This window comes from Emys orbicularis, chromosome 19 (genome assembly GCF_028017835.1).
Source record: "Emys orbicularis isolate rEmyOrb1 chromosome 19, rEmyOrb1.hap1, whole genome shotgun sequence".
Lineage (NCBI taxonomy): Eukaryota > Metazoa > Chordata > Testudines > Emydidae > Emys > Emys orbicularis.
The window spans coordinates 15,345,999-15,358,450 of NC_088701.1; the positions used below are offsets into that span (position 1 = coordinate 15,345,999).

Genomic DNA, 12,452 nt, shown 5'->3' on the forward strand with positions numbered 1-12,452 from the left:
TGAAACTGGCATTCTGCCATGATGAACTGAAGGAATTTTCTGTGACTTGGTATAATTGCACTCCTGGGGGAATTCTGTGCCAAAAATTTACAAATTCTGCACTAAAAAAGAGAAAGTTACTCATCTTGTGCAGTAATGTAGGTTCTTTGAGATGTGTCCCCCTATGGATGCACCACTCTAGGTGTTCGGGCACCCCTGCACTCATAATCAGAGATTTATGGTAGCAGTGCCTGGCAGGATCACACATGCACAGTCCCCGTCTTGCGCTGCTTCAGGTGGTTAATTAGCGCTGTGCGATAAACTCCCCCTCAGTTCCTTCTCTACTGCAGAGCCTAGCAATAACTCTGAAGTAGTTATTGCAACGTTACTGCACAAGGGAGTAACTTTCTCTTCAAGTGATGTCCCTGGGTGATTTCAGAGCAGTACCCTTCGGAAGGCTTCGGAGTTGAAGTCGTAGCAGACGAAAGCACAGTGAGTCCAAACAGGGCATTGGAGGTTGCCTGTTGTTCTAAAGTGTAATGTTGAGTAAATGTATGGGCTGACACCTAGGTTGTGGTCTTACAGATTTCCGCAACAGGGACACTGTTAAGAAACGCTACAGAGGTCGATAAGGCTCTGGTGGAATGCGTGTGAATCCCCATAGGGCAGTGGTGGGCAACCTTTGGCCCGTCAGGGCTATCTGCTGTCAGGCCGTGCGACAGTTTGTTTACATTGCCCGTCCGCAGGCACAGCCGCCCGCAGCTCCCAGTGGCTGCGGGAAGCAGCAGTCAGCATGTCCTTGTGGCCTGTGCCACTTCCCGGAGCTCCCATTGGCCGGGAACAGTGAACCGCGGCGATTGGGAGCTGCAGGTGGCCGTGCCTGTGGATGGTCAGTGTAAACAAACCATCTCGTGGCCCGCCAGCGGATTACCCTGATGGGCCGTTTGTGGCCCACTACTGCCGTAGGGGGTTGTTGACCACATTGGGAGTAACAGTTTTATGCAATCTGAAATCCATTTGGAGAGACTCTGTGTAGATATGGCGTTCCCTTTGGATCGTTCAGTGATTGAGACAAACCGTTTCCGAGACTTACAGAATGCTTTTGTTCTGTCTAAGTAGAAAGCAATTGCCCTGTGTACACCCAGGGTACATAGTGTGGATTGTTGTCTATCCTGGCGGGGTTTAGGATAGAATGTCAGAAGGTAGATAGGCTGGTTGAGGTGAAAAGATGAGGCAATCTTGGGCAAAAACTTAGGATTTGATCTCAAAAACTTTATCTTTGAAAAAGACTGTCTGGCAGATCTGCCAAAAGAGAACCCAATTCTCCCACCCATCTGGCAGATGTAATGGCAATGAGGAACACTACTTTCATAAAAAGATGTAACAAAGAGCATGTCGCCATGGGTTCAAATGGAGGGCCAGTTAGGACTTGGAGGATAGGTTGAGTCCCATGGTGGGGTAGGTTCTCTCACTTCAGGATAGAAATTGCTGAGGCCTCTGAGGAATCTTTTGGTGAGTGGGTGAGCAAATATGGAGAATTCATCTACTTTGCTGTGGAACGCTGTGATAGCGGAGAGCTGCACTTAACTGAGCTCATGGAGAGGCCTGACTTCTCAATATTCCAATAGTCCAATATTCAGGGTAAAGAGGCTGACACAGCCGGAATTCATTTTTGTTGGCACATGCCTCAAATTGTTTCCATTGGTGGAGGCAGTTGGTGTGGCTGGTTGTTCTGTGACTGTGTTTTGTACTTCATTGGAACACATTATTTCAGGTTGCTTGAGCCATGGAGTAGCCACGCTTTGAGATGGAGTCTTTGGGGATCTGGATGAAGAACGTGACCTGCATCCTGAGATAGGAGACGAGGCAGAAGCGGAAGCATCCATGGTGGGCATACTGATAATTTGAGACGGTAAGGATACCAAGTTTGGCAAGGCCACGTGGGGGCTATTAGAATTACCCTGGAGTTGTCCTGCCTGATCTTGTGGATCACCAAGGCCAAAAGGGAGGTTGGGGGAAACGCATAAAGGAGAGGAGTGTTCCACTTCATGAGGAAGGCATCGCCCAGAGAGTGGCGACTGAGCCTCCCCCCAGAGCAGAACTGTGGGCATTTGGTGTTTTGTGTGGCTGCGAACAGGTCTATTGTCAGGAATCCCCAATGTTTGAAGATGTCCCAGAGCATGCGTGTTGAGTTTCCACTTGTGGTCCTGGGAGAAATTCCTGCTTAATGGATCTGCCGTGGTGTTCTGGAAGCCATGTAGGCATGTTCTGGCGGGGACTTGTGGGCTGATTTGTACTGTAGCAATCAGGTTGGTCAATGTGAGGAATCGCTGTTGTGGTAGAGAGGTCATTGCCTCGAGAGAGTTGAGGAAGACTCCAATGAACTCTATTTGTTGCACGGGTATTAGTGTGGACTTTTGGCATTTATTTAGGGTAGGGGTGGGCAAACTTTTTGGCCCGAGGGCCACATCTGGGTGGGGAAATTGCATGCAGGGCCAAGAATGTAGGGCTGGGGTTGGGTTGTGGAAGGGAGTGCGGGGTATGGGACGGGGTGCAGTGTGCAGGAAGGGACTCAGGGCAAGGGGTTGGGGCAGAGGAGGGGTGTGGGGTGTATGACGGGGCTCAGGGAAGGGGGTTGGGGTGCAGGAGCGGGGGCACAGTGCAGGAAGGGGCTCTGGGCAGGGGGCTGGGGTGCAGGAGGGGTGCGGCAGGGGGCTCAGGGCAGGGAGTTGGGGTGCAAGAGGGGTTCAGGTGCGCTTGACAGCCCTAGTGGAAAAGGTTTTTTGGGGGGGAGGGGCTGAGGGGTGGGATTGTAAGGGAGTTGGGGAACCTTCCCCATGCAGATCCTGGCTGACCCCAAGCCTCTCCCATTCAGTCAGGCACATCTGCCCCTGTCCCCGCACCTCCCATCCCCAGGGGTCTCTACAGCCTCCTTCCCCATCCCCATGTGTCCCTGCAGTCCCCCTCCCCCATCCCATCTCAATGCTGTCACCCCACTAGCTCCTGAGCCCGCACCCCAGTCTGCCCCCCCCACTAGCCATTCTGAACCCATGTCTGTTACCCCCCAGCAGCCCCATGTGCCCCACTCTGTTCTAACCTGGCTCCATGGGCACGGTGCTGTGATGAACTTCTACTCCTGGGGGAATTCTGCAGCACTAGGCACGCACAGAATTCCCCCAACACAGAAAATACGTTCTGCCCCAAAAGTGCTGCAATTCTGCCTTCTGCCCACCAGAGGCCGCTGTGGCACCAGAACAGCCAGCTGCGTTCATGCTGCTGGTTCTTCTGGCGCCACAGTGGACTCTGGTGGGCGAAAGGCAGAACTGCAGCACTTCTGGGGCAAAAATGTAATTTCTGCTGAAAAAAAATTCTGCGGGACACATGAATTCTGCATGTCCGTAGATGCACAGAATTCCCCAGGAGTAAATAATTGCCATGTGAAAGTAGGTGTCCTGAAGCTCCAGAGCATGCAGGGAAGACAGTCTATAGAGTGACCATTCAGAACCCCATGTACCTGATGTATTTGTTGAGGCCTTACTTCTACTCCCAGTACTTCCTGGTATCCAAAGCAGAAGCTGTGCCCCGTGTTCCAGTGGAACCTTCTCCACTGCTCCCAAAGGCAGCAGAGAGTAGACCTCCTCGAGGAGCAGTATCTCATGAGAGGGGTCCCTGAAGAGGGACAGGGAGGGAGGGTTGGGAGGTGGTGTAGAGAGGAACTGGAAGGCATAACCCAATCTGACGGTACTTAGGACCCCGCTGTCAGTAGTGATTGAACCCCAATCACTGTGAAAGAGGGCCAGCCTGTCCCCAAAAGAGGGAGATGAGGAGGAAGGAGCAATGACTAGGACAGTGCTCTGGAGCAAGGAGTCAAATGGGCACTTGGAAAGGCACCAGGGAAAGGTGTGGGGACTGGCCAAACCCCAAGCCCAACAGCTTCCTCCTGTGGGATCTATCCCTCTTTCTGGTGTAATCCTGTGCCTCAGGGCATGTCTACACTTACCTCTGGAGAGATCGATCCAGAGGGGGTCGATTTATCGCGTCTAGTGAAGATGCGATAAATCGACCGCCGAGCGCTCTCCCGTCGACTCCGGTACTCCACCAGAGCGAGAAGCGTAGGCGGAGTCGACGGGGGAGCATCAGCAGTCGACCTACCGCAGTGAAGACAATGTAAGTAGATGTAAGTACGTTGACTTCAGCTATGTTATTCATGTAACTGAAGTTGCGTAACTTAGACCGATCCCCCCCAATGTAGACCAGGCCTCAGAGGAGGGAAAGGCTGGCCAAATGTGCACTGCAGACAATACTGCTGCCGCTGGGTGCCAAGGTGGCGCCTCTGCAGCCTGAAGGACTGCAGGGTAGTCCTGGAATTCTTAAAGGACCGCAGCGTCTCCTCAGTTTTGTCTGAGAACAGTGTTCAGCCGTCGAAGGCCAAAGAAAGCCAGGAACCCCATCTCATGGTGACCACATAGGCCACCCACCCTGGCCGAGGTGTTCATGATATCGAGTGTGGATTACAAAAGGCATCTTAGCCACCAAGCAGCCCTCAGTGACAAATACCAGAAAATTCCTCCTGACATAGCTGTCCAGTTAACAAAACTGTACTTAGACAGCAAGGCTTGCTGATTGGCAATTCACATCTGTAAGGAAAAGGTGGTGTAAATCTTCCTGCCCATGAAGTCCAATCGTTTAGAATCCCTAATCTTTAGGGGTGAACTTAAACCTGCCCTGCTGGGCTCTGTTGTTCACCGCAGTTACAACTATTGAATTTGGGGCCAGATGGGAGTTAAACCCCTCAAATCCCAGCATGGGAATGAAATAGTGCTTTTCTATGTGCTTAGCTATAGGTGGTGTCAAAGCCAGAGTGCTCCAGAGGGCCTTAGCCAGTTCAAGGAGCACACTGCTGATAGAGAGGGTGACTCTCCCAGGGGCACAGAGCTGTAAAATGTCCATCAATTTGTGGGGGGTTCTCTTAAAACAAAAAACAAAAAACAAACTCTGCTTGGATACCAAGAAAAGCAGCTACATACTGCAAAAGGACTTGGTACACCTTAAAATCCAGTACCGAAGGGGAGGATGAGCCATGCAGCACAGCATCATCTGGAGATGAAGATGAGGCTCTTAACTGAGCCAAAGCCGGATCTTGTTCCAGGGATGACGGACCCAGATGGAACAACTCTGGACGCGCCACAGGGAGGACTGCCAGTGCCTTGGCCTGCAGTGGATCGAGGGTCACCACCACAGACTGGCCGGCAATCTTGCCTTTGAGCAAGATGAAGAGTAGGACCTCTGCGACCGAGGAGTGTCCCACGGATTCCACTGACATGGATAAGGCACTGGTGGCCAACAGGTGCAGGGCCAGGGACCTCCGTCCTGAGCATGAGATGTGCGCCAATCCGGTTACATGTAACAGTCCATCAGTGGCCCTCAATGCTGGTCGGGCAATGGAGAGTGGGAGGATGACAACCCTGACTCAAAGGAGCCTCAGGATTCCGGAGATAAGGGCAGAGCCAAACCAGAGAGAGCAAGTAGATGTTTGACTCGTCTATTGTCCAGAATGAGGCAGGAAACAGAGCTGCCAATGGAAGCAATACCATTGGTACCAAGCATGCCAGTGCTTGAAGCAGTGTCAGTCCCGAAGTGAACAGTGGTACCAGAGTGTCTGATGGCACCGTCAAGAGTGGTGAAAGCCACCATGGAAACATCTGCTGTGCCGACTGCAGCAGTGCCGAGGAGGTTCCTGGTACCGGGGTCCCACGTACCAATCAGAGTACCAGCCCTATTTCCACAATTTGTGGAAGGGGAACATTGGGGCGCAGTGTCAACAGACCCAAGGATTCAGTAGCTTGTTCAATAGAAGGGGCTACAGTTGACAGAGACTTGGCAAAGTCCTGGACCAAAGGAGAGGTCAGGACTGAAAGGCAGAAGGAGGTCTGTAGCTAATTGGTATGCTGCCGACGCAGAAACAGTCAGTACTGGCATCTCCCTCATCAGTACCAGATTCAATGGATGTCCAGAGGCTGGAACCAAAGTCAACGGTAAAGGGTTTCTCACCTCCCTACTAGGTACCGGGGAACGGTTAGAAGCACCAGCTCCATGCTGTTCCATGCTTTTCCTGGGGGAGGTGGAAGAGTCACCACAAAACCTGGAGCAGTCCCTACTGGCGGATGTGATTGCAGAGCCATTGGCCATTATCTTTGAAAACTCATGGCGATCGGGGGAGGTCCCGGATGACTGGAAAAAGGCTAATGTAGTGCCCATCTTTAAAAAAAGGGAAGGAGGAGGATCCGGGGAACTACAGGCCAGTCAGCCTTACCTCAGTCCCTGGAAAAATCATGGAGCAGGTCCTCAAGGAATCAATTTTGAAGCACTTCAAGGAGAGGAAAATGATCAGGAACAGTCAGCATGGATTCACCAAAGGCAAGTCATGCCTGACAAACCTAATTGCCTTCTATGAAGAGATAACTGGCTCTGTGGATTAGGGGAAAGCAGTGAACATGTTATTCCTTGACTTTAGCAAATCTTTTGACACGGTCTCCAACAGTATTCTTGCCAGCAAGTTAAAGAAGTATGGGCTGGATGAATGGACTATTAGGTGGATAGAAAGCTGGCTAGATTGTCGGACTCAACGGGTAGTGATCAATGGCTCCATGTCTAGTTGGCAGCTGGTATCAAGCAGAGTGCCCCAAGGGTCGGTCCTGGGGCCGGTTTTGTTCAATATCTTCATTAATGATCTGGAGGATGGCGTGGATTGCACCCTCAGCAACTTTACAGATGACACTAAATTGGGAGGAGTGGTAGATACGCTGGAGGGTAGGGATAGGATACTGAAGGACCCAGTCAAATTAGAGGATTGGGCCAAAAGAAATCTGATGAGGTTCAACAAGGACAAGTGCAGAGTCCTGCACTTAGTAAAGAAGAATCCCATGCACTGCTACAGATTAGGGACAGAGTGGCTAGGCAGCAGTTCTGCAGAAAAGGACCTAGGGGTTACGGTGGATGAGAAGCTGTATATGAGTCAACAGTGTGCCCTTGTTGCCAAGAAGGCTAACGGCATTTTGGGCTGTATAAGGGTACGTCTTCACTTACATCCGGGTCCGGATGTAAGCAATCGGTTTTCTGAGTTCGATTTATCGCGTCTGGTTAAGACGCGATAAATCGATCCTGGATCGATCCCGGAAGTGCCCCGGATCGATCCCGGAAGTGCTCGCCGTCGACGCTGGTACTCCAGCTCGGCGAGCGGAGTACGCAGCATCGACGGGGGAGCCTTCCTGCCGCGTCTGGACCGCGGTAACTTCGGACTAAGGTACTTCGAATTCAGCTACGTTATTAACGTAGCTGAATTTGCGTACCTTAGTCCGAAGTGGGGGGGTTAGTGTAGACCAGCCCTAAGTAGGAGCATTGCCACCAGATCGAGGGACGTGATCATTCCCCTCTATTCGGCATTAGTGAGGCCTCATCTGGAGTACTATGTCGTTTTGGGCCCCACACAACAAGGAGGATGTGGAAAAACTGGAAAGAATCCAGCGGAGGGCAACAAAAATGATTAGGGGGCTGGAGCACATGCTTTATGAGGAGAGGCTGAGAGAGCTGGAATTATTTAGTCTGCAGAAGAGAAGAATGAGGAGGGATTTGATAGCGGCTTTCAACTACCTGAAAGGGGGTTCCAAAGAGATGGATCTAGACTGTTCTCAGTGGTACCAGATGACAGAACAAGGAGTAATGGTCTCAAGTTACAGTGGGGGAGGCTTAGGTTGGATCTTAGGAAAAACTTTTTCACTAGGAGGGTGAAGCAGCTCTGGAACGGGTTACCTAAGGAGGTGGTGGAATCTCCTTCCTTAGAGGATTTTAAGGTCAGGCTTGACAAAGCCTTGTCTGGGATGATTTAGTTGGCATTAGGTCCTGCTTTGAGCAGGGGGTTGGACTAGATGACCTCCTGAGGTCCCTTCCAACCCTGATATTCTATGATTGGTCTTATGAGACCGTCTCCTCGGCACAGTCAACAGGGAAGAGCCCCTATTGAAGTACCTGCTCCAGAATGTGAAGTGGCAGTGCTGTTGGAGCCCAAGGGCAACCTCTGACCCTCTGAGGGCCTTGGGACCAAAGCAGGCCGCATGGCCTGTTCGAGCAGGCGCTTCTTTAGGCGAAGGTCCCGAGCCACTTGAGTCAGTTTCTTAAAAACTGATCGGCAGATTGCGCAATGCTTCTTGACATGGGCCTTGCTACCGGGGATCGCTTCCCCACATGAAAGACAATGTTTAAACCCCAGGAGGGCATCACTGAGGAAACAGACTGGTAACACAAACTACTCTAACATTAAGAGTACTACTAACTATATACAAGAGAAAAAACTAAATTAGTTGAGAGGTTGAGACCACACAAAGCTCCGACTCCAGTCATGGGCGGTAAGAAGGAACTGAGGAAGGGTCAGGACAGCACTGCCTCATGTAGCCAGGACTATAACCAAAAGGTGCGAGTGCCACCCCTCTACAGGTACTGCTGGGCAAATTTCTCCTGTTCTGGTGTGCTGGGGAGACACACACCTACATGGAATACATGGCTGCATCTACTCCAAGAAGAAGAAAGGGCTACAGCTTTAGACACACAGCATTGCCCATTAAGTGCTTACCTGGAGGAGAGACTACTGCATGTTGGTTCAAGTGAGGAGGAGTGCTATGCTCAGGTTGCTGGGGGAGATGGGGTGGCATCTCTGGCTGAGGAAGATGCATGATGGGCTGGGTGAAATGTGTGATAGTGTCAAACATGTTCCCTGGGAGCGGATGCTCCATGATGGGGACCTGTGCAGGTACGAAAGGAGGGGGAGAAGACTTCATCGGAGGCGGTGCTTGTTGAGGGACAGGCTGTGGAGGCAGTGGTTGCATCTGCTGCTGCTGCACCTGCTGATGGTGGTGGTGGTGATGCTAGGGAAGACAAAAACTCATGAGATCAGCAGAACACCACCTCATTTAAGTTTCCAGCCTTGTGTCATCTGGTATGCAGGGAGGCAGCTCAGAACAATTCCAGACATCAATAATGGAGGGACTGAGCCTGTGGTTGACTATAAGCTCCTGATCTAAAAGGGAGATCTAAATAAGAGTATTGTTTTAACAGCCTGTGTGCCCGGCCCAGCCCAACCTCTCTGATGATTCGGCGGTCAATGTATACTGAGGACGCTAATTCATAGGAATTCTCTCATGGCTCCAGGAGGGAGGCTTCTCCAAAACTCACCTTTTTTTGCTCTCTCCCAGAGTGCCCTTTCTTCTTCAATTTTGGTGCCATTTCTGTGGAGAAAGGAAGAAGGGATAATAAAAGGGTTAGCATCCAGGTGCTGCTCTTCCAGGAATCACTGACACAAATATGGGAGCAACTAATATTACTGATCTCAGTTACAAGTACAACACTTAAATCACAGGAAGCGTAGCGAAGTTTTGGTGCTCACTGCAAACTGCTCTCTCTGAAGCACTCATGAAGAACACATTTTCAGACACAAAAACAGGCAGCTTTTCCCTGATTTTACCTTTGGAACTTACTACAGATTCCTGAGGAAAGAAATTCAGTTTCCTTGGCTACATCTTTGTTCCTTCACAAAACCAGGAAGGATCAGAACTTTCAAAACATCAACTACAATGATTTACAAAGAAATTTCTTCAAGACTTTGACCAACACTAATTCTTCGGCCACAGGCCTTTGGGACACCAAAGTGACAGACTATAAGAATTGGTTAGCCCTTGCCTATATTAGAGTTTCTTGGAAATCTCTCACCAGTGCAGTGCCACCGGTGGTAACCAAAGTGGGAGTTAGTGTGGATAAGACTCAGGGAGCTGCCAGAATTTGTGTCATGGTGTCTTCTATACCCATTCTGACCAGTGTTAGATAACGGTGGTAAAAATGCCAGTGGTCTACTGAAAATACTTCCATTGCTACCATTGGTGGAGCTGGAATGATAGAAAAATCTTTCAAATAGCCTATTGGAGATACAACCTGACAGGGCTGCAGAGAGCTGGCTGTGAAGCAAGTGTTTTCACAGCTCATTAGTTAGCTCAAGAGCACTTATTTGAACATTACAATGTCAGTGATGGAGAAGAGAAAATAAATAGACAGCAGCCATGATAGAATAGATGCAACACAGAAAGCCATCCTTCCTCTCACACTGGAGAATTGTTAAGAGTTTGCATCCAAGGGCCTCTTGCTGTTTAAACAAGAAGAGGGCTTAAACTCACCGCTTTCTATCAGAGGTCATACTGGGAGTCAAACAGAAGAAACTTTCTTCTCCACCCTAAAACAAAACTGTCTGGGACTTTCAGCAGCTTTCACTACCAGTCAGCCTCTCTCCATTGGTGAAAATTTGTTATATATTAGAGCTTCCCAAGACTTCCTTTGCAGCTTACTTCAGAGTTTATTAAATCAACAAAAATGAAAGGCACAATATTGACCATCTGGCTTAAATTTCCTCCCCTGGAGAATTCCAGCCAAACACCTGAATCAATTCCCTTGCTTGAACGTGTTCTACTTCATCATTATTTGGCACGCCCAGTGGTGTGGGGTTAAGACTCAAGCACTACCCCTGAACATGGGTTTAAAACAGCCTTGGCAAAATTCTAGTGGCCCATTCATGCCCCAGGTGTTTTTTTTTTTTAAATCGGTAAGTAAAGTATTCCTATTTTCACCACCGTGAATCCTCATGGGAGGGGACAGGCAAATATGGTAGAATTTGTACTTAGGCTGGTAAATTGAAGCCAGACTAGATAATCACTTTTGTACCTTCCGGCCTTGGAATCTATGAAATTTTCATAATTTTGCAAGGCCAATACAAAGTCAAACCATTTTGTAGCAAAATTTAAGATGATCTAGTAAGTATTCAGACCCCCTTCCTATGTATATCATGCTTCCTTCATATGTGTCTCTCATTATGAGTTTCCCTGTGGTAGAAGGTAAATACAGCATAATTAAAGTATTCCTGGAGGTCCCTGCAGCCACCAGGGTCTATCATTACAGGGATTCCCTAAGCTTTTCAGGAAGCGATATCATTTTACCAGAGCAAGACCTCAAGTGTGTTGACAGACTCCCATTCAACTGTTCACATTTTCCATGGTTCAGGCTGTTTTCGTGACCACTAGGAACAGCCCAAGCTCAGCTGCAGGTCAGAACATGTCCAAGAGTAAATGGAAGGTGGGTAGCAGAGATCCTCATTACAGTATTGGGAGATGAAGCATCAACACCATTGGTTGGGGCCACTAGTCATTTGAGGACTACTGTACAAATCTGACACTTTGCCAGTCTAACTTGGTACGAATAATTACTTAACTAGGCCTTGACCCAGCAGAAGACATTTCAAAGAGCCAATAAAACCTCAGTAAATTACATGCATTAAAGCTCATGTGCTAAACATCCATACAGAAGTGGATGGAACAAAAAATAAACAATCCTTTGCACTTTTCCTCCGAGGCTCTCCAACCGTTTTACAAATGGGGCCAAGTATCATCATTCCCATTTTACAGATGGGGAATCTAAAACATGGGAGGTTTAACGTCTCTCTTGAAACTGTACATGGTAGAGCTGAAAACTGGATCCCAGTCCAGTGCATTTTCCACTGGACTAAAATTGAAAAATGATTATGGTTAATCTGCTTGCAAACTTGTTTAAAAGAGTAGATTTTGACTTAAATATACAAAGCCATCGTAACCAGCCACTTTGACGTTACTTTGCACAAAGGAGAAAGAGAGAGTGGTTGATGTTTTCTGCTATTAAGTGACTTGCCCCACATAGACTTTCCCCATCTGAGTCAAAAACCCAGGTAACCGAGAGAGAGGCTGAGAGAGAATTAATCACAGGAACACCACACCAATCAACTGAAGAGTCACCACCGAGCCACTGAAAGGCAAGAAAGAAACACAGCAACATGTAGGTCTTCAGGAAAATCATGTTTTACAACTATTCACTGAGGTCTTTTCTGAGTTCCTACTCTATGACTGAGGGCAGAAAATAGAAGCCCCATACTAATCAGTAAACTAAAATCAAATTTACAGAAAAGTCATCAAAATGACAGATGTCAGTCTCTGTAACAGTTAAGTATCTAAGAGACTGGTCTGCTTTACTGTGAGCCATACACTATGTGAGGGGTTTGCAAATGTGCTTTGGAGCCTGTAACTGCCACATTCTTATCTGATGCAAGTGTAATATATATAGCAAACAGAACCTGATTCACTTTGCTATAAACATTCTACTTGCTGATCCACTTTTACCTTGTCTGCATCACAAGAAACTTCCTACCATGCATACCAAACTAGGAGGAAACTGAATAAGCTGTGTGGCTGGGGAAAAAAAGTTACTGAAGGAACCAATATTTCTGTCATGTTCCATTTATTCAGAAGAAAAAATACCAATGGGAAGAAATCAAAGGATGGGATACAAACAAATGTGGGGGGTTCCAGGAAAGGAGGAGTTTTGTAAAAGGACACCACCACTTGAGGGGAAGA

The 12,452-nt window shown here is 48.6% G+C and overlaps 1 pseudogene; it reads right to left on the minus strand.

Moving 5' to 3' along the window:
* LOC135891602 (bromodomain-containing protein 4-like) overlaps positions 1–12,452 on the minus strand; it is a 114,322-nt pseudogene that overhangs the window by 24,124 nt on the left and 77,746 nt on the right.